Consider the following 20677-nt stretch of genomic DNA (forward strand, 5'->3'; position numbering starts at 1 on the left):
AAACATGAAGGTTAGATGAATTGGCTTCTGTAATAACTGTTCTGGTGTGAGTGATTGAGTGTTTATGTAAAGGAATGTCTGTATGTGTGTGTGTGCCCAGACTGGCGCTCTATCCTGGGTGAAGCCCTAGTGCAGCCCTCCAGGTGGACAATCGTTCCTGGTTGAGAGTATGCTGTGCATGTTTGGCTGCCGCTTCTTGCCAGTGTGTGTGGATTAGGTGTTGAATGGAATGGTGTGCTGAGCTGTGTTGATTGTAAAGCGTCCTTGGTTATCTAGAAAGGCGCTATATAAGTGTAAATATAAATAAATAAAATTTTTATGTTTTGGGTGTGAAATTCTTTTACTGTATGTTGAGCTGCTAGTGAGCAATGAGGGGTGAAATTAGAAGGGTGAAAATCCCATGCTGAAGAAATGACTCACATCTCCCTTCAAAGACAGTCACGCAAAGATAAAGCAGAGAGCAGCTTTCCTGATTAAAAAAATAATAACCTGAACTGACACTAAAAATAACAGTGAAAACTATGAAAACACTATTATAAATGTTGATATGCTTGCTCACCTATGAAACCAAGAATGTGGTATGGTTCATAAATCATAAACAAATCTGTTGAAATACATTTGAAAAAGGGTTAAACCCTCTTTTCAAAGAAATATCCAGGAATCAACAAAGTATACAGGTGTCTGTATTTATCTGAAAACAACTGCAGGAATCTGCTGGGAGTAACAATTGAAATTCAGCCACACATACACAATGTTCAGCCTTGCCCTGCTCCTTTAACATATTCTGTCACCAGGCAGCTCAGAGAAAAAGAACATTTGCCCATTCTCACCCTTACAGTGGTGAAAGATCGTAAAGGCTGCGAGTGGAGAGTCTAAATCTGAAGTGACACTCTTTGAAAAAGGACAAGAGGTTTATGGTGAAAGTCCACTGACAGCTTTGTGGCTGAAATTATAGCAAAGCCTTAACCTTCTGCTGGCCAGAGAAGTCCAACTGATCCCACTGTAGAGGTCAGAGTGACGGGTGAGCTGTCTGCAATCCTCTTTACTTCTTCGACCACTACTATACAGTATCTACTCTATGATGAACGATCACTGGCTAAGGAACACCTACCTTGTATCTACATTCGTTGCTCACTTGATCAGCTCCACTGATCACACTGTTACAGATTGTAGTCCACATGTTCTCTGCATGCTTCCTTATCCCCACTTCATCCTGTTTTTCAGTGGTTAGGACCCACACAGAACCACCACAGAACAGGTATGATTTGGGTGGTAGGTTCTCAGTGCTAAAGTGACAGTGACATGGTGGTGGTGTGTTAGTGTGTGTTGTGCTGTTACAAGTGGATCAGACACAGCAGTGCTTCTAGAAGTGTCACTACTGGATTGAGAATAGTCCACCAAGCAAAAATTTCCAGCCAGCAGCATCTTGGGTCCACTGCTGAAGGACTACAACCAACACAATGTGTCCAGCCGCAGATGAGCTACTGTCTCTGACTTTACATCTACAAGGTGGACTAGCAAGGTAGGTGTGTCTAACAGAGTGAACAGTGAGTGGGCACTGTTTAAAAAAATAAAGCAGCACTGTGTGGAAGCTGAACTCCACTGAAATTTGTTGGGAGTAAGGATCAAACACTCTTTCTATCACAATTATTCTTGACATCCAATGTAAAAGAAATACATATTTGTTTAGGGGTTTAATTTTACCCTGTTGGGTTTTTGTTCCAAACATATCCAGCCTTCATTTTCACTCCAAACTGTATTCATCCTTCAGAATGGACGGATTCATCCTTCACCTGTCCTGCAAAGTGCCTCTTTCAAAAAGCAGTTCAGGCTGAAACACTTTTTATAGGTTTATAACAGCTCTATAGCCCAACTGTGAGTGGTTGGGGCTAAACCATGAAGACTTGCTGTTGGGCTTTAGTTCTGTAAAATAACTGTAAAATGCTGTAGATTCTAATACTGTATATTGACAACCCTTCTTAGGTAAGCTGCCAGCTAGATAATGTACATTTTACAGGAACTTTTTAAAAGGGGAACCTGTCAGACAATGTCCCCTGTGATGACTGTAAATAGATCTACATCAGTCCAGAGTTAAGCACATATCAATCTTCACTGCCTCTTTTGAAGTGACAGCACCTCGCTCTGAGCTCACGCCATTCGTCCTGGCTAGATCTCATTGAGTTTGTGATTGGCTAGAAGGCATTGACAGACTTGAAACATCCTGTTGCCTCCCCCACGTGGAGGGCCACTGCCAGTTTTGGTGCCGCAGTGAATCAGAAAGTACGGCAACCCGCAGGACCGCAGTAATTACACTCCCTTCTAGAGATAATGTGTAATTCTCACGTACAGTCGCCCATGGCCATATGTGTGAGAACAGTCAGCAGAGGAGAGAGAGAGAGAGAGAGAGAGAGAGAGAGAGAGAGAGAGAGAGAGAGAGATCAGCTCCACGGTCATCTTATTATAGACTCTATGCATGAATCCCATAATTTTTCTGGATGAATATTTTATAGGATTAGACTGATACATGATAATGTTGCATAACACACTGTCTAAGTTAATGCAACATCATTAACCAAAATTATATCACTATATGCATATATCTGGCTGATAACATTTGATAAACATGTATTAACAGGTTCTAATTATTGATACATATATAATATCAATTATTAATTTAAAATTTTATACCGTCAATTTTTTTTCTCTCCTTAATTATACTGCATAAATTACATTACATTAACATACAAAAATTACACTCTTTCCTATAACAATCCAATTTCAGGGATGTGGTTTTGTCATGCCACTGAACTAGGAAATACAACAAGATAAAGAGTGTGTTATGGTGAACAATATCGCGAGTTGTGTGTGACATAATCAAAGATAAGCGATGTGGCGTCTGGAAAGCCCCACGATAAAATGACAGCAATGACACGAACGAAGAATGGTCCGTGTCAAACGTGTAGTGTTGCCGGTCTCCTGACCAAGACACGGCACGAATTCATAGTGCTAATCTGACATAGTGAACGTCGTCAAAGACAAAAATATTGTGTGGTCTGATCGAGTGGACAGTGAGTGGAATTAGTGGAAACAGAGTTTACCATCTCCAAAAGCACTGCTGTGTCTAATCCAGCACAACACACTCTTATGCACCACTGCAGAGCTGAGAATGACCCACCATCCCAATCATACCCACTCTGTGGTGGTCTGGTGGTTTCCTGAGTATTGAAAAACAATACAATTGTATTTGATTCATAGCACGTATCATCGCACCACTTTCATACTGAAAAAAGCAAAATGTTAACATGCATATAATGACACCTGTTATTTATATGAAGGTTAGCACAATGTGCCCAGGGTTCTCTTCCCTTCTTGGGTAACCACAGCATGCATCACCACTAAGAGTGTGTTATGGTGAATAATATCATGACTGTGATTCAGACATATGTCATACCCCAACTTTAGTCAAATAGGAATCTTAGAATTCCACTTATTACATTTCCATAGAGCTGAAGGTTCAGACAGGTCAAAGCAATCCTTCACGAATGTTTTGTATTCCCTCTCCTTAACTATAGGTGTATGTTGAACTGAATTTCACAAGCTTGTCATATTGTCATATTAATGTATAATTCCTATGGTAAAACTGATGAATGAGTTTTCAAGTGGAGTTTGCCAATAATGATTTGAGTTAAACACATGGCATTTGAAACAGGCATATTTCAGGATTTTTGCATTGCTTTCGACCAGTTTTGTTGCTGTAAGTAGACCTCAGTAAATTATGTGTAATTCAATTTTAGAATCCATTCCCTCTAAATGTTCAGTATTTGTGTGAAATGCAGTTTCCCCTTTACCCTTACACACACATTTTACTGTAAAGCTCTTTGTACAGGTGCACACAGAAATCTTAGTATGGAGATCATGACTATGGTAGATTTTCAAAACAGAAAGCAAGAAAAAAATAACGTGGGAGGCAAAATATTTGCAAGGTTACGCAATGACAGTGTATGTGTCCCTGTTCCCATTTCTCATTGCATGCCATTTTTGTTTCATGACATGATATTCACCTAATTTTTCAAATTGCTATGCAGACAAGCAGAGGTCATTACACTAACTTTCTGCTGAAGCTCTGTGACTGGACCATAGAAACAAAAGGAAGAGAGTTTTTTCCTACTCTGATATTTTGCACATTACAATTCTATTGCTTTTGTACACAAGTTCTGAAAATTAAAGAAAAAAAGTAAAACAACAAAATACTGTACCAGATATTTTAATGCTTCCATTTCTTTCAGCCAAAAAAAGCAGCTCTTCCACATATGGACCACAGGCCTAATTGTGACACACTCACAGAAACAGCAATCAACAGATCAGAGCAGATCAACAGAGCTAAGAACTATTAATTTCGATGAAGCTAAAGTTAGCTTACAAGTTATTTTGTCATTCGACCTTATATGGTGCAGCAATTACCACCAATCATTTAAGAGTACTTAGAGTGGAACATGAAACCCATTTCAGCTTCATTTTTTGGTGGGTGTCACCAACAGAGCTGGCAGCTGAAAAGCACACTGAATGTCAAGTTTGAAGTCTGACAATGACCTTCTATCACGCTTGTCTTTAGAATCGGACCCATTTGCCATGAAATAGACAATGAGTCAGAAATAAGTGTTGTATCTTCAGTAATTCATGTCTTAGACTGCCCAGTTACCAAGTCCAGCTCTACTTTGTTGTCACTTTTTAATATTCATGTACTTTAAAAACACCAAGCCTTAATGCAATGCTTTTTATATTAACACCTCAGAGCCTTGCTGCTGCTGATATTTTATTTTAAGGGGGTTTGACAGGTTTAATACCAGCCCAGGCCGAAGCACATATGAGTTAGCATATTGCTAAACGAGAAATTAAAGCCTTGCATATTTGGAGTGGATAAAGAGCTCTAAAGGACAGTGAAGCCTAGCTGTTCTCTCCACAGCTGAAGTGGATCAGTATTCATTTTGGTGGTGTGTATTGATTGGGTTCAAACAGAGCTGGAGAGAAGACTCACGTTCTGGGCCTCCTCCGCGGACCACATCTCCATAACTATAGCTGCTTTTTCTCGCCTTCCCTTCTCAATACATCTATCCACAGCACAGCAAGAGAACAAGAGCTCTAATCCCAACAGCATGCACAGAGAGAGACAGTGAGAAATAGAGAGTGAGAGAGAGATGCATTGTGGGAAAGAGATCTTAGTATCTGACTGAAGGCTCCCTTGGAACATTACTTGAGTATGTATTCTTTAATTTACCCTTTCCTCCATGAAGAAGCCACTTGCTGAGGTCAATGTTTCTCTAACTGTTCAACATAAATGCATGCACACCTCAGAGCAGGTATGATTTAGTGGTGGATAATTCTCAGCGCTGCAGTGACTCTGACGTTGTGGTGGTGTGTTGTGCTGGTATGAGCGGATCAGGCACAGGGTAACTGCTGCACTGAGAATAGTCTACGAAACATAAATGTCCAGGCAAATGCATCCTGTGGGCAGCGTCATATGACCAATAATGAAGGACTAGAGGAAAACTAACACTAATGCCTGGATCAGACCACACAATATTTTTGTCGTTCACAACGTTCACTATGTCGGATTAGCGCTATAAATTTGTGCTGTGTCTTGATCGGGAGACTGGCAACACTACATATTTGACACAGACCATTCTTCGTTTGCGTCATTGTATGAGTTTCTTGAGGAGGCAGGTCAAGAAACTGTCGATCATGGTTACAGAAGTGCTGTGGGTGCTGGTTTAGGTATTGTTTTCAAAAAGAAGAATAAGTAAACACAACTGTGGACCTGTTCCTGTGTGTTTTGAGGAGGAGAGAATATGTCAAGAGCATTTCCTCAGTTTCGATTTTCCCAATGACAGCTGCAGTAGAGAAGCTTTCTCTTCTCTGTGTTTACATATGCATGCCACACAGCTCTCTATTGGTCATCATCGAGGAACATGTTTTAGAAATGGTCAGACTAGGTGAAATGATCCAAAAAATTCTAACATGCAAGACTTTTCATCGTGGTGTTGTGGGGGTTGTCACAGATGCCACATCGCTGATCTTGATTATGCCACACTACATGAGCGTTACTTGCCCCGACGCTCAAATTTGGTTCAGACACTGGAAATTTGTCGTGCAAAAAATCGGGCTAAATTTGCGGAGTCTGATCCAGGCATGTACAACAACAAGTTGTGTGTGACATAATCAAAGATCAGCAATGTGGTGTCTTGAAAGCCCCACGGTAAAATGACAGCAATGACACGAACGAAGAATGGTCCACGTGTAGTGTTGCCAGTCTCCTGACCAAGACACGGCACGAATTCATAGTGCTCAATCTGACACGTCGTCAAAGACTAAAATATCGTGTGGTCTGATCGAGTGGACAGTGAGTGGAATTAGTGGAAACAGAGTTTACCATCTCCAAAAGCACTGCTGTGTCTAATCCAGCACAACACACTCTTATGCACCACTGCAGAGTTGAGAATGACCCACCATCCCAATCATACCCGCTCTGTGGTGGTCTGGTGGTTTCCTGAGTATTGAAAAACAATACAATTGTATTTGATTTATAGCACGTATCATCGCACCACTTTCATACTGAAAAAAGCAAAATGTTAACATGCATATAATGACACCTGTTATTTATATGAAGGTTAACACAATTGCCTTGTATGTGCCCAGGGTTCTCTTCCCTTCTTGGGTAACCACAGCATGTATCACCAATAAGAGTACTTGGTGGAGCCTCGTTGAACTGCTTTTACAAACATTTGTAAGTTGCTTTATACACACACACACTCACACACACACAAAAAAAAAAATACACACAAACACATACATAAAGCAGTGTCAGAAAATGTTTTCATCCATTCCTTCATCCTGATCAGGGTCGTGATAGGTCTGGAGCCTACCCAGAATCATTGGGCACAAGGAATGAATGCACCCTGGAGAGGACATTACACATCCAATCACTCACACACTCACACCAGTGGGTAATTTCACACAGCCAGCCCACCTACCAGCATGAGTTTTTTGACTGTGGGAGGAAACTGGAGCACCCAGAGGAAACCCACACAGACAGGGGGAGAACACACCTCTCCTCTTCACAAACACTCATCCAAGGTGGGCTCTAAAACCCAGGACCCGAGATCCGGGATCGCACATACCAACAGTTCCTTACATTGTGTGAGTTATGAATGGTAGTCTTTTTCCTGCTGAGTTACTGTTTTAGATATGTTTTCTGTTGTCTGATTACTGAAGTATGCTTTGCCTTTTATTTTTTTTTATATTATCTTTCTCTTAATGTTATCTATTATATTAATTTATATTTTATTGATTTTTATTTATTTCAAGATCAAAATACCACATGTATGTATATATATATAAATAGTTGTTTTTTGTAAGCCAAAGGTGAAAACATCTTTATATTTTTTCCACATTTATTGACATGTAAAAAACAGCTCATTACACAATTTAAACTAAATCAAAATCCAATTCCTTACCTAAGTTCTTTATTTTTTCATTCATTTTCTTTAACAGCTTATTCTGTTCAGGGCTGCATTGGGTCTGGAGCCTATGTAGAATCACTGGGCGCAAGGCAGGAACACACCCTGGAGGGAGTGCCAGTCCTTTGGTCCAGGATGACACAGACATTCACTCACAGATATTTTCAGTAGCCAACCCACCAACAGACACAGGGAGAACACACCAAACCCCTCACAGACAGTCACCTGGAGCAGGGCTTGAACCCACAACCCCAGGACCCTGGAGCTGTGTAACTGCAACACTACCTTTTGTGCCCCCATGGCACTCCTGCATATATTTAATTTGTAAAATTAATAATGTAATTATAGCTGAGTTTGATAGCAATATTTCTAACTATAGGCTTCAGTGGGTTAAAGGTTTTAAGAAGCTAAAATGAGCCAGGCTTTAGCAGTGTAACTGTAAGTAATAGGCTCTGACTCTTTCTCTGGGGGGTTGATATCCTACTGAGGACCATTATTTTGGCTGCCTTAATGATGGGCACTGGAAAAGTGGCAGCACCTTGAACAGACTAGTTAAACTGTATGTGTTCCTGCAGTCTGCCCACACAGCTTCCACACACACAGAAAAAAAAAATCCATTGTTTTATACCCAAACCTCCGGGCATACAGCAACTTCCAAACCCACAACACACTTCAAATTTTAACCATCTCCACACTCCACAACTTCCAAACCTACCACTACTATCACACTCAACTTCTAGACCTACAACCACCTCCAACACTGCCATTTTCAAACCCACATATATTTAATTTCCACCCCACAATGATATTCATGCAGCAATTTCCAAACCCATAACCATCTCCAAACTGCAATTTTCAAACCCAAAACCAATTCAACACTGAAACACCCTTCAAACACGTAATCATATCTACACTCACCTCCCAATCTCACAATCCTCTCCTCGGTCATGATCTAAACCCACAACCTCGCATTCATCTGCCAAACTCGCAAACTTTTCCACACTCACCTTCCAAACCCCAACCATATACACACTCAGATTCCATAGCCATGACCATAGCAAATTTCAACCTCCAACCAAACGGTTTCCCTACTGCTACCGTCTTTACATTCTGCTTATAAAGTCCACAGGCACATCCTCAATGCAACTCTAAAACCACAAATCATCTCCAGACTACAATTTCCCAACATACAACCATCATGACTTTAACCTTTTAAATAACCACTTCCAAAATGCAATTTCTGACACCTTAACCATCTTTACACTAGTTTCCCAAGCTACAACTAGATTCACCTTCTGAATATGTAACCACGTTCAAAAATGCCACTTCTAAGTACACAACTATTATTACATTCAATTTCAAATCCACCACTGTTCCTCTGAAGTTCAAAGTCATTTCCACGCTCCACAGAGCGTCCACAGGCATCTCATAACTGAAACAATCACCTCCACACTGAAAATACCAAACCCACAACCATCCCTTCACTCTGACTAAACTCAGATGTTTAAGAATACGATCCCTTAAATGCTCTTGGCTTGGATGTATGGATCCAGCACAGGAGCCCAGGAGAGATTTTGAGACTTTTGGAGACCAATCTGTGAGCAAAATGTCTTTTAAGCTTCACTATGCTTGATTGAAACTATATTGTGTAATTAATTTAGAAATCAAGATGGAATACACACTTTATATAAAAACATGAATGAACAAAAGTGTTCGGCATCGGTCTGATCTCTGTCTCTTTCAATCTGATTTTCAGCCAGTCTTATTATCATGAGAAAATATTATGTCATAAGGAAATGTCTTTCAACCAAAGATATGTAAAAGTTCACAACAAAAAATTCATTCATTCATTCATTATCTGTAACCGCTTATCCAGTTCAGGGTCGCGGTGGGTCCAGAGCCTACCTGGAATCATTGGGCGCAAGGCAGGAACACACCTTGGAGGGGGCGCCAGTCCTTCACAGAGTGACACACACTCACACCTATGGACACATTTGAATAGTCAATCCACCTACCAACGTGTGTTTTTGGACGGAGGGAGGAAACCAGAGCACCCGGAGGAAACCAATGCAGATACAGGAAGAACACACCAAACTCCTCACAGACAGTCACCCGGAGCGGGACTCAAACCCCCAACCCCAGACCTCTGGAGCTGTGTGACAGCAACACTACCTGCTTTTATCATTTCAGGTAAATGCAAACCTTTCATTTTTACTAATTTAAGCTTTAAATGACATTTTAAGAAATTCAGTCATTCATTGTCTGTAACCACTTATCCAGTTCAGGGTCATGGTGGGTCCGGAGCCTACCCGCAATCACTGGCTGCAAAGCGGGGACACACCCTGGAGGGAGCACCAGTCCTTCACAGGGCAACACACACATTCACTCACACCTACGGATACTTTTGAGTCACCAATCCACCTACCAACGTGTGTTTTTGGATCGTGTGAGAAAAATGGAGCACCCGGAGGAAACACACGCGGACACGAGGAGAACACACCAAACTCTTCACAGATACCTGGAGCAGGACCTAAACCCACAACCTCCAGGTCCCTGGAGCTGTGTGACTGCGACACTACCTGCTGCTCCACCGCGCCGCCCATTTTAAGAAACTATTTCCCTATTAAAACAATACATTTGTAAACATGTCTTTCTGCCCTGATGGCCCTTTTGGCACCTTTATTTTAAAATGCACAACCATTCCCACTGTGCAGCAGCCAAACCCACAACCGTCCCCAAACTACATCCCCCATACCCAATGCTATTCCTTCCCTCACACCTCCAAAATGCGTAGTCATTTCCTTCCTCACACCTTTTAAATCTGCTGCTGTTCCCACAGTACAACTCCCAACCCACAAATCCCTCCCCCTCCTCACATCTCTGTAAGCTCTGCTCTCCAGCCGTCTTCATTTCCCAGCATCAAATCTCAATGCACGTGTTTTTATCAGCTCTGCTGTGTGTATGTGTGGGTGTCTGAGTTATCTCAAATGTTAATGTCTATGTTTAATCAGCACCTCTGATGAACAGCACTGGACAGCTCTGCCCTCCTCTGCCTAGAATAGGCTTTAATTCAGGCCTTCTGTAGTGTGTATATTCACAGATAGAAGACGTGATTAATAGCATGGCTCAATCATAAAGGAAGCTGTATCTGTATTAAATAATGAAGTGCCTTAGTCAGGACCTTTTCCTCTCTGATCTAAGTAGCGTATGTTCCTGCACGCCTGTTCTAAATCAATAACACACACAGACACAGCTGATGTCACATGAACAGATGGGGAGTGATAGATATGTGGTACAGCCAGGATAGCCAACTGCTGGATTGTGATGGTTTTTATACCATGAAATAACCTCCTTGTTTCTACATACACTGTCCATTTTCTCAGCTCCTCTGACCATACAAGAGCACTTTGTATTTCTACAATTTCAGACTGTAGTCCATCTGTTTCGCTGCATACTTTCTTAACCCCATTTTTCCCTGCTCTTTAATGGTCAGAAACCCCACAAGAAAGGTATAGTTTAGTGGTAGAACATCCTCAGCGCTGCTGTGACCCTGACGTATTAGTGGTGTGTTAGTGTATGTTATTCTGGTATGAGTGGATCAGACAGAGCAGTGCAGCTGAAGTTTTTAAGGACCTCAGTGTCACTGCTGTACTAAGAAAAATCCACCAAACAAACATGTCCAGCCAACAGCCCCCAGTGTCCTCCGACTTGAAGACGACAAACACAAACTGTGCATCTTTACAGTGTTTAAAAACCTGAGCAGCAGTGCTGTGTCTGACTCACTTGAGCCAGCGTAACACACAGCACCACCACGTCAGGTCTGCAGAGTCTGTAACTGTACAACAACAAAGTGCTCCTGTATGGTCAGTGGAGCTGATAAAATGGACAATGATTGTAGATAAGGTTCCTAATCCGTTTTTAAAAACACAAGCAGAACTGCTGTGTCTGATCCACTTGTATCAGCACAATACACCAACGTTAGTGCCAATTCAGCGCTGAGAAGGAACCACCCTCCAAATAAAACCTGCACTGTGGTGGTCCTCTTTTGCTTCTGATCATTAAAGTATAGGGTGGAAGGGTGTTTCCAAAGCATGCAGAGCAACAGATGGACTACAGTCTGTAAATGTAGAACCACAAAGTGCGACTATATGGCAATTTGTGCTGATAAAATAGACGAGTGCAGAAACAAGAAGGTAATTTAAATTTTTTTGGCTGATCTGTGTATGCCATTTAGTTCATTTTTCTTATTTTGCCGTGTTCTAATTTCGGAACCACTCGCTCCTCCTGCAGGGCAATGACCAGGGTCGTATTGCACATTACACACAAGCCAGCCCAATCAGCTGCTTCCATCTATATTATAATCTCCTCTATTTATTCAAGTAGGCCTACTGACACCGACAGCTGTGCACACAACAACAACAGTTAACCCCCAACAAAAGAAACTGCACTCGCATTTACGCTCGCATCCCCAGCTGCTAACAAAAGAAAGGCCCAAACCATAGAAGGCACACAAAACCAGTGCACTAGGAATTTGGAAGCTACCGTGGAGTGCAAATATTTGGGTGCCCCTAATTAAGTCACTAATTATCTTGATTTTATTTTTAAAGGTGTGATTTAAAATGTCAAATCCATCTAGAGTAGAAAATGCAAAATAATCATATTTATAAATAAGACAATACAGCACTAGGGTAATTTAATACAATGAAGCATTATTGAGAAAAGGACTCACTGAAGTGGCCCCATAAATTAGAGCCAAAGAAAGTACATTAGAATTAACCACTGCAGTCAAATTCAATCGATGTTACATAAAAATTCTGTAGAAGCAATCTGGGGGGAAATAAGAGACTGTAAATAAGAGGCTTTGCTGAGCACAGAAGTATCAACATGAATGTCACAAAACCTGAATTTGGATCATCTTCTGAAATGAAATGTCACTTTTAAAGTAATTGTTTCCTCAGGCCAAAGTTCAGGAGCTACAAGAAAAGGGATCTTGCAGAGGGGAGGACTGTTTTTTTTCTTTTTTCCTTGCACTGAGACACTGAACTTTGGCCTGTCAAACCATGCACTGACACCATTCTCGGTGCATTTAGCAAGGCTTTCTAATAGGAACACAAACACACACACACACACAGAGGGGGGCTTAAATTGGCAATCTAATAGGAACACACACACACACACACACACACACACACACAGAGAAAAGCTTAAAGAGGCAGTCAATTAGAAACCCAGCCACACATGACACACACACAGAGACACTCAAATCTCAGAGGAGGGCTTACAGAATCTAATAGGACTGCTCACCAGGGTGTGTGTGCAAATTTGTGGTTGTGTGTGCAATTCATCTCTGGTGAACACTGAACACTACTTCTAATCCCTCTGTAAACATACAGGATCCTCCTTCAGCACCCAGCAGGCTGACAACACACATACACATGCACACACACCTAAGTGCACCTGTCCCTCACGTCCAACAGGTACCACATAATCCCCTCCCCAGCTGAGAACAAACAGGAGCACTGGCCTGTGCAGTAAGACTTAAGAACATTCAATAAGAATTTTCAATGCAGTATCAAAATAATACATAAGGAAAATACTGTGTTAAAATTGAATAGTTTAATATCTTTCATTTAAACCACCTTAACAGATTTTAAGAGGGGTGCATCATCTATTGAGAGTAATACACAAAAAAAAAAAAAGAAATCTGGGTCCAAGCAGTTTTTCATTACTGGAAAATGTAATACCATTTTCTTAATCCTGTACACTCTTGTTTCGTAGCAGATATATTTTCGTGTGTGTGCACTTTTCAGTCAATAGACAGACCCTCTGTGTTGCAATAAATAATGCTAGAATCATATTACAAACAACCTGTTCATTGAACTGACCTGAACAGTAAGTAAACAACTTAAATCTCCACAAATACAGAGGTGATGGAGAGAGTGTCGTTCATTCATGACTGGGTAGACATTTTACATTAAAATTAAAGCTTCAAAATCATTGTAATAGAGAAAACAGAGCCTCTTACATTGCTACTTCAGGCTCGGCACTGCAGAAGCTGCACTATGTAACTTTTAGAGGAGGGTAGGAAACCACACCCTCTGCCCACCTCCCCCTTGATTTCAGGAAAGTGCTGTAAAAATGAATAACACTCCGTGACAGGGTACAGGGTTAACCAAGACCAAAAATTTAAAATATATATTACCTAGTGTTGCTTTAAAGCTGGTCAGAAATATTGCAATTAAGTGAGTGTAAATGAATGCAACTACAGTCTTATTTACTTGTGGTATTCTCTGATTTTCAATAAATGTGTAGGTAACAAAACAGAGCCATTTCATCTCCAGCCAATCATGTATCAGACTGCAACATATTTTGTTGCCTAACCTAAAGCAATTGTATAAATATCATAATTACACATTACAAGTCATAAGTCGGAAACTCTAAAGAGAACTTAGCAATAGACCCTGAGTTCCTTATATGATCATGCTGCCAAACTGAGAGGTCTATCAAAACTAAGCCTTTGGGTTCATCCTATAAAAGTTCATTAACTCATACTCAAACTGGGCTTTGTTCAACAGTGTCTTCAAAATCATAGCTGTTGTATATTTTGGGCCCAAATTAAGCTGAATCTTAATTGCATATCAAACCTGAAAGTATGTGTATCATAACACCTCACTTCAGGAGCCGGTCTGAGAGAGAAAAACACCCTGCACTTATTCAGCACCAGAAGCTGCATGTGAAGCATCACTCGCTAAAAGCTCTCCTCCTTCTCCTGGCTTCATCCATCAGTGTGTGAAAAACAGCAGAAGACAGAGCTGTTCGGACTCGCCTGGCCGCATCTGCCTGACTCAGCACAAACTAACTGGAGACACGGGAAAACCGCGCTGCTGTAACACACCGGAGAACGCCACACATCACACAATTAGACAGGCTCTGATTGGCTGAAATGGGGAGGCGGGGTCACTTCTGATTGGCCGCTTTCCGAAAGGTGGTGAGATATCGGCTGTTCTGATTGCCAACCTCTGGGGACTGTCCTCTTATTGGTGTATTTGTGAGATGGGGCTCTGATTGGCTGACTTGTGAGCGCTCTATGGGTAGGTTTTAGGTAGCTATGAATGGCGTCTTTGGAGTACTCTTCTCTTATTGAGTAGGGGAGGACTCGTCTCTGATTGGCTCATTTGGTATGGCTCTTCTCTGATTGGCTGCATGTTAAAACGAGCTGATGTTTGATAGCCAGACACTTCCTAGGGATAATAATTTTAGGGGCTCTGATTCTTTGATTATTTTGGGAGTGTGTGATGTTCGCTCGTTTAGTCACTGCAGTCAAAAAATGACACTTTGAATTAGTTTATTTATTAATTTTTAACATAAAAAGCATGCACGAAATTAAATAATCTACACCCAGACATTAAATTATGACAATTAGTACATGCGGAGGATTTAATAAGTTGCAACACTTTGATGTAAATAAATAAATAAATAAATAAATTCAATGTATTTTTTTGAATGTGAGTGTAAACATATATATGAATACCCACAATTAGACTGTCTGTATTTTGTCATATTTCATATTTCCTCCTACTCACTGAATGACAACTGTGTATTTGAATGCTAATGACTGCTACTTGCATTGGCTTTCTTAGTAGAGGGTGGGGTAAGATTTGTGGCTGATTTTCTACTGTGTGTGACAAGCTTGACAAAGCTTCCTGTAGAGCACAGTACAGAGAAGCCATACATTATTTGCTAGATGGTGCATCATGCAAAAAATAAGCAGTCAGTGCCATGGCTGTACATTTCTGCTTTGGACTGTATTCCAAAGGCAGCCTTTAAAAGTCAGATTCAGACAGCCAGAGTTTCATACATCACAGACTTAAACCTGTCAGCATGCAGGTCTAGGTTTTTGAGCTACAGGTCACAGGCAGAATGGTAGAAAGGAACTAATTTCATATATACATAGATATATACATACTGAATGAAGGCAAAAGTTTAATTACATCCAAACCACTTTTAAAGCATTGGGGGAATTTGCTCTGGGAAATAACTTCTTAAATATGTAATATGTAAAAATAGATGAGGTTATGTGTGTAATCAAGGGCCAGAAGGTGGATTTAATCAACGAAGCATACGTTTTATTCAAGTGTGTTCCACAGTGAAGTGTTGATTCCTTCAGTACAGATTTAAGCTAAAAAATTAGATTGTGAATATTAGCAAAGCCTGTGAGCTAGCTATAGGCAGAATAGGCTCTATTTATCCCACAGAATGTTAGATAACATCAACAAAAATTTAGATGTCAGTCATTAGTGAAGAAATATGCTTGTGAAAATGACGCTTGTTATGTGATATATTGCTGTTTGTTTGTTTTTTTTCTTTTTTTTTTTGGATGTGTTTTTCTTATATTTGCATTGGAGATATGTTTTTGTTCAGACAGAGGCAACAAATAGCAAAGAAAATGCTGTTTGTTTACTATGTTTCCTTTAAGCAGAATATTAAATAATTCTCTGTCTCTCTGTGCTATTCTGTGAAGACCAAGATGTGCGCCCCAGAGTTCAGCAGCATGGAGGGATGGAATCTGTTTTTATGGGCAGTGTGTGTGTGTGTGTGTGTGTTTGAGCTGCGTGTGCTACTCTGAGCCACTACATACACACAGCACAGTCTGTTTTCAGTGTCAACACGAGCTAGCAGCAGCGTAGTTGATGTTACATTTGCTGTGTGTCTGCATCTATCCAAGAAAAATGGCTGGGCTACTTTAACCAGGGTTGAACTGAGAGGCTTGAAAATGGATGTAGTGTAGATTTATATCGGGCTTTCTGTAAAGCTCAGTGTAGAAAATAAATCTGTTTCAGCTAACAGCTTCACATTCCCACACGTCTAGCTCCTTTCATATAAAAGCTGCACGTCACGAAATCCGTGCGAAACGGAGGTAAAGGCCAACGGCAGCGAGCGGGAGCAGGGCTCGGTCACCTCCAGTGAACTCCGGCTGGGTTTTATACTCCATCATGTCTCCGGAATATTCTCTTCTCCGCTGGGCGCGCGATAGCCAGGCAGCCGGCGTCGCCATGGCAACGCACAGCTCAGCCCGCCAAAGCGCGCACAATGGCACAAACACAGACCAGTGTGAAGTAGCTATACACAGCTAACCTGAAAAAAACTCTAACCCCAGTGCACTATCTAGCCTATTTTAGCCGCGACTAATGTTCAACCCACTTTTAACACCAAACTAATCCTTTAGAAGCTGCCAAAAGTTTAGCAAACTGTAGAGAAAAGCTGACATTTTTGGACATGTCTCATTTAGACCTAGCCAGCTATTTTCGAATTATTTGTTTGCCAGAAACATTTATATATGTTATATATAACATTTATGTATACTTTTATACACACACACAGAAAAAAATACATTCTACAAAATTTACAAGACCAGCTCTCAACTCTCGTCTTGTGAACCCAATGACCCGTGGGTACAAGTCTCCCAAGGCTTATCACACCTGTTAGATAGATGTGAAACCGTTCTAAGATGATTTTGGAGCATGTGCTGTAGGCTTCCTGAACACTTACACCATAATGGAGAAAAATTAATCATTTTGATTTTGTTAACCATTTTCTGCTGAATGTTTTGATCGTTGTGAAGCTTTGCTGGAAGTACTGGAGTTCCATCCGACCGCACTAGACTTCGACAAAAGACCACCACGCTCTAAAAAGCCCATTACAGAGAGAAAGAACACGCTGTAATAAAACATGAGCATAGCCCAGTAATATATGATATACGTTTTATTGTGAGCCTATAGCTCCACAGCAGGAGATGTAAGCGCAGTGGTTCATATTTTGGTTCATTTAATTATAAGGAGGTTATGCCCACGGGAAGCCTTTACCGAAATTAAGACCTGCCTGCAAATCCCTAAAGATTTGACAAGAAATCCAGTAATAGAACAGTCTGTGCAGTGTCTAATACCATGGGGAAAAGTCAGGGAACATGGAAGAACTTAAATAAGTGACACGAATACATCAAACTAGCGCTTTCTCGGAGTGATGTACGCAACCGCTGACGCTCATATAAAAGGGAATGACACACGGACGATTCACCCGGCCAGAACTTCTCTGTAAAAAAAACAGACATCGGTCAGATAAGTCCGGCAAAGTCACGGACAGAGGCAAATAAGAGGGGTTTTCAGGCGCTCTCCGCGGTACTGAACAGATTTAGACCACACTGACCTAGTGAGGGATCAAACCTAGTTTTGGACTGCACAGCTTTCTGAACAGAGTTTCTTCACCGAAAGGTAAATTCAGTCTAAACCCAGACTAAATCCCTCTCTGGGAAACCGACCGTAAATGACCAGTGATTACCTGATAAAAATATCTTTACATATTGTTGTATTATTATTATTATTATTATTATTATTATTATTATTATTATTATTATTATTATCTTCATCGTCGTTGTTGTTACTGTAATCTAAAGATTTTAAATATAAATACAGCGGTCCATTCGCGGTGAAACGTAAATGTAGCTTCTAAAACTTTCAATTTAATTTATTTTCCTCTCCAATTTTGTCTTTTCATTTCCCCATCGTGTCTACGACGAACGTTAAGTGAACGGCTACGTACATTTAGATTAATCGAGTAATTGTATTCTCCAATTTGATTTTAGGCTACATTTATAAAGGCACGTTAAAGCAAAATGCTTTGCAACCTCATCCCATACTGAACCATCCTGAACTGCCACGGGCTCCAGGCGCTTGTGGCAGTTCAGAGAAGTTTCAGCGGAAGTTACTGGAATGAGGACTGACCATAGGCTTCTCTTGGGCCCTTCTTCTATATGACGTGATTCGTGCTTTGCTTTAGATCAACGCCAGTTCTCCAGAAGAGGAGGAGGAGGAGGAGGAGGCAGAGGGAAGTGCAGAGCTCCACGTCTGAAATGATGTAGAGAAGCTGAGCGTTTTTGGGGAGCTGTAACTACATCCTTCATCCCCCACCCCCTTATTGGTAATTCCCGCCCCCTCCACTTCTCTGCCTCATGGTTTCTAGCCCCCAGGCGTGTGACCCAGAGCGCTTGTGCGTTGTCCTGACACCGAGGGTCTCTCTCTCTCTCTCTCTCTCTCTCCCTCCACGCTTTTCAATGAGCAATTGCCCGGTCGCCATGGAGACGGAAGGAGCTCATCATGGCTAGAGCAGTGAAGTCGAAGCCTTAAACCGGCCAACGCTTGACAAAAGCCCGAGCCGAAGCGTCCTGAAGGCAGTGGCGCTGACTGCGGTGCTGAAGCGCAAACGTGGAGAGAGCCCCAGGCTGCTTTATATCATTGGCTGTGAGTGAGTTACTGCAGGGCCACGGTAAAAACCATTCAGCACCGGCTCGCGACCACTCAAACGCACAGCCAACCTCATTTCCCCCCATAGTTACGCACAATCAAACGAGGTGGAAATAATACGACTCACGAGTAGTTCACTGTAAACACTAGTTTTACATAAAGGAGGTGGACAACTAGTGACGGATCATCACCATCACCACCACCACCACCACCATCATCATCATCATCTAACCATGGCCATATACGGAGCGCTCTTTCTCCCTTCTCTGTGCGCTTCTATTGCCCAAAACTCCAGAAGCTTCCACTGTTGCTCCACTTCCAGACAATGACGACTTCAGCCGCTCAGACTCGGCGGCTCTGTTTATTTCTTCCTTTGCCGCTTGCTGTAACAGTGAGCCACGGCAGTCTTATGTAACACCCCCCCCACACACACACTTTACAAAAAAAAAAAGCCCCTTCCAGTCCACGTCCCGTTAATCCTCGAACGCGCGCGAAGAGAGCGCCTCGACATAAGCGCGTGCAGACGGCGTTTCAACGTTACCTGGTTTTAGGAAAGGCGGCGCTCACGCATGCTTCAGGCCGTCGTCCCGCGCTCTCTCCTCAGGCTCTGCATCAGTCCCCGCGCGCCTCAACATCATCTCGAACCGCGCAACAGCAGCAGCACAGGCCCGCGCGCTCCCTCAGCCCCTCATCATCATCTCTACTGCTGCTACTGCTGAGAGAAGGAGAGAGAGAGAGAGAGAGAGAGAGAGAGAGAGAGCGGAACAGAGAGAGAGGGGGTGGTGGTGAGTGAGAGGGGGGGAGTGAGAGACAGACACTGAAGAGAGCTGGAGAGAAAGCATGAGGGAGGACTGGAGAGGAGGACGATGAGAGAGTGGGGGGGGGGGGGGGGTGAGAGAGCGAGAGAGAAGGGGAGAACAACGAGGGTGAGAAGAGAAGAAAAGCAGTAGGAAGAGGAGGAGAAGGAAAGGAGATTGTGAGAGTGAGTGAGAGAAAAGGAAGAGAGGGAAAGAGTTAGAGAGAGAGGACAAGGAAGAGAAAAAGTGAGTGACTTGGAGCAAAATGGGAAAAAGAATGGGAGAAGAATGCTTAAAATATAGATATATAGATAGAAGAGCAAAAAGGAGAGCAATAGAGAAAAGAGAAAACAGAGTGAGTGAGAGAGAGAGAGAGTGAGAGAGAGAGAGAAAAACAGAGAAAATATGTTCAACATGGTGTTATTACATTGATGTCACAGGTTCTGATGATCTGTCCAATGAGCTAAACAATGTGTTATACACAGTTACACAGAGAGAGAGAGAGAGAAAGAGAGAGAGAAGTAGAGGGAAATAAAGGCACAAGAGAAATAAAGTAAAGAAGTAAGAGAGATTGGAGGGGAGAAAATACGAGAGAAGGAAAGGAAGCAAGAGAGAGAGAGGTGCAAATTATTAAGTGAGTAAAAGTGAGGGAGTGAGAAGGGGGAGCGAGAGACAAAACTAAGGAAAGATGTAGAGGAAGAAATGAAACAGAAAGAAGGGTAGAGAAATAAGGAATGACGAGAAAATTGAAGGGAGGAAGTAAAAGAACGATGATGATGATGATGTGTGTGTGTGTGTGAGAGAGAGAGAGAGAGAGAGAGAGAGAGAGAGAGAGATAGAGAGAGCTAGAGAAAGAGAAGGAGGCAGAAGAAAAAGAATAGCCTGAAGTGTAATGTACAGAGATGGTGGGATTGAGAAGGAGAGACTGTGAGGTAGTAGGAGTGATAGAGAGAAGAGAGAAGCAGTGAAAAAGAGAAGGAGAGAGGGGGGTGGGGTAACAGTGGCAGGGAGATAGTGAGAGAGAGAGAGAGAGAGAGAGAGAGAGAGAGAGAGAGAGAGAGAGAGAGAG

At 41.9% G+C, this 20677-nt stretch overlaps 1 protein-coding gene across 1 annotated transcript in view; it reads right to left on the reverse strand.

Annotated features, from left to right (window-relative positions):
• Positions 1 to 19491, reverse strand: part of kcnj6 (potassium inwardly rectifying channel subfamily J member 6) — a 61338-nt gene extending 41847 nt beyond the window's left edge. The window contains exon 1 of the mRNA XM_066650740.1: positions 19353 to 19491. The gene's annotated coding sequence lies outside the window, so the exon portion shown is untranslated. The remainder of the gene's footprint in view (positions 1 to 19352) is intronic.
• Between the last annotated feature and the right edge of the window lie 1186 nt (positions 19492 to 20677).

The sequence above is a fragment of the Hoplias malabaricus genome, chromosome 18, assembly GCF_029633855.1.
Source record: "Hoplias malabaricus isolate fHopMal1 chromosome 18, fHopMal1.hap1, whole genome shotgun sequence".
NCBI lineage: Eukaryota > Metazoa > Chordata > Actinopteri > Characiformes > Erythrinidae > Hoplias > Hoplias malabaricus.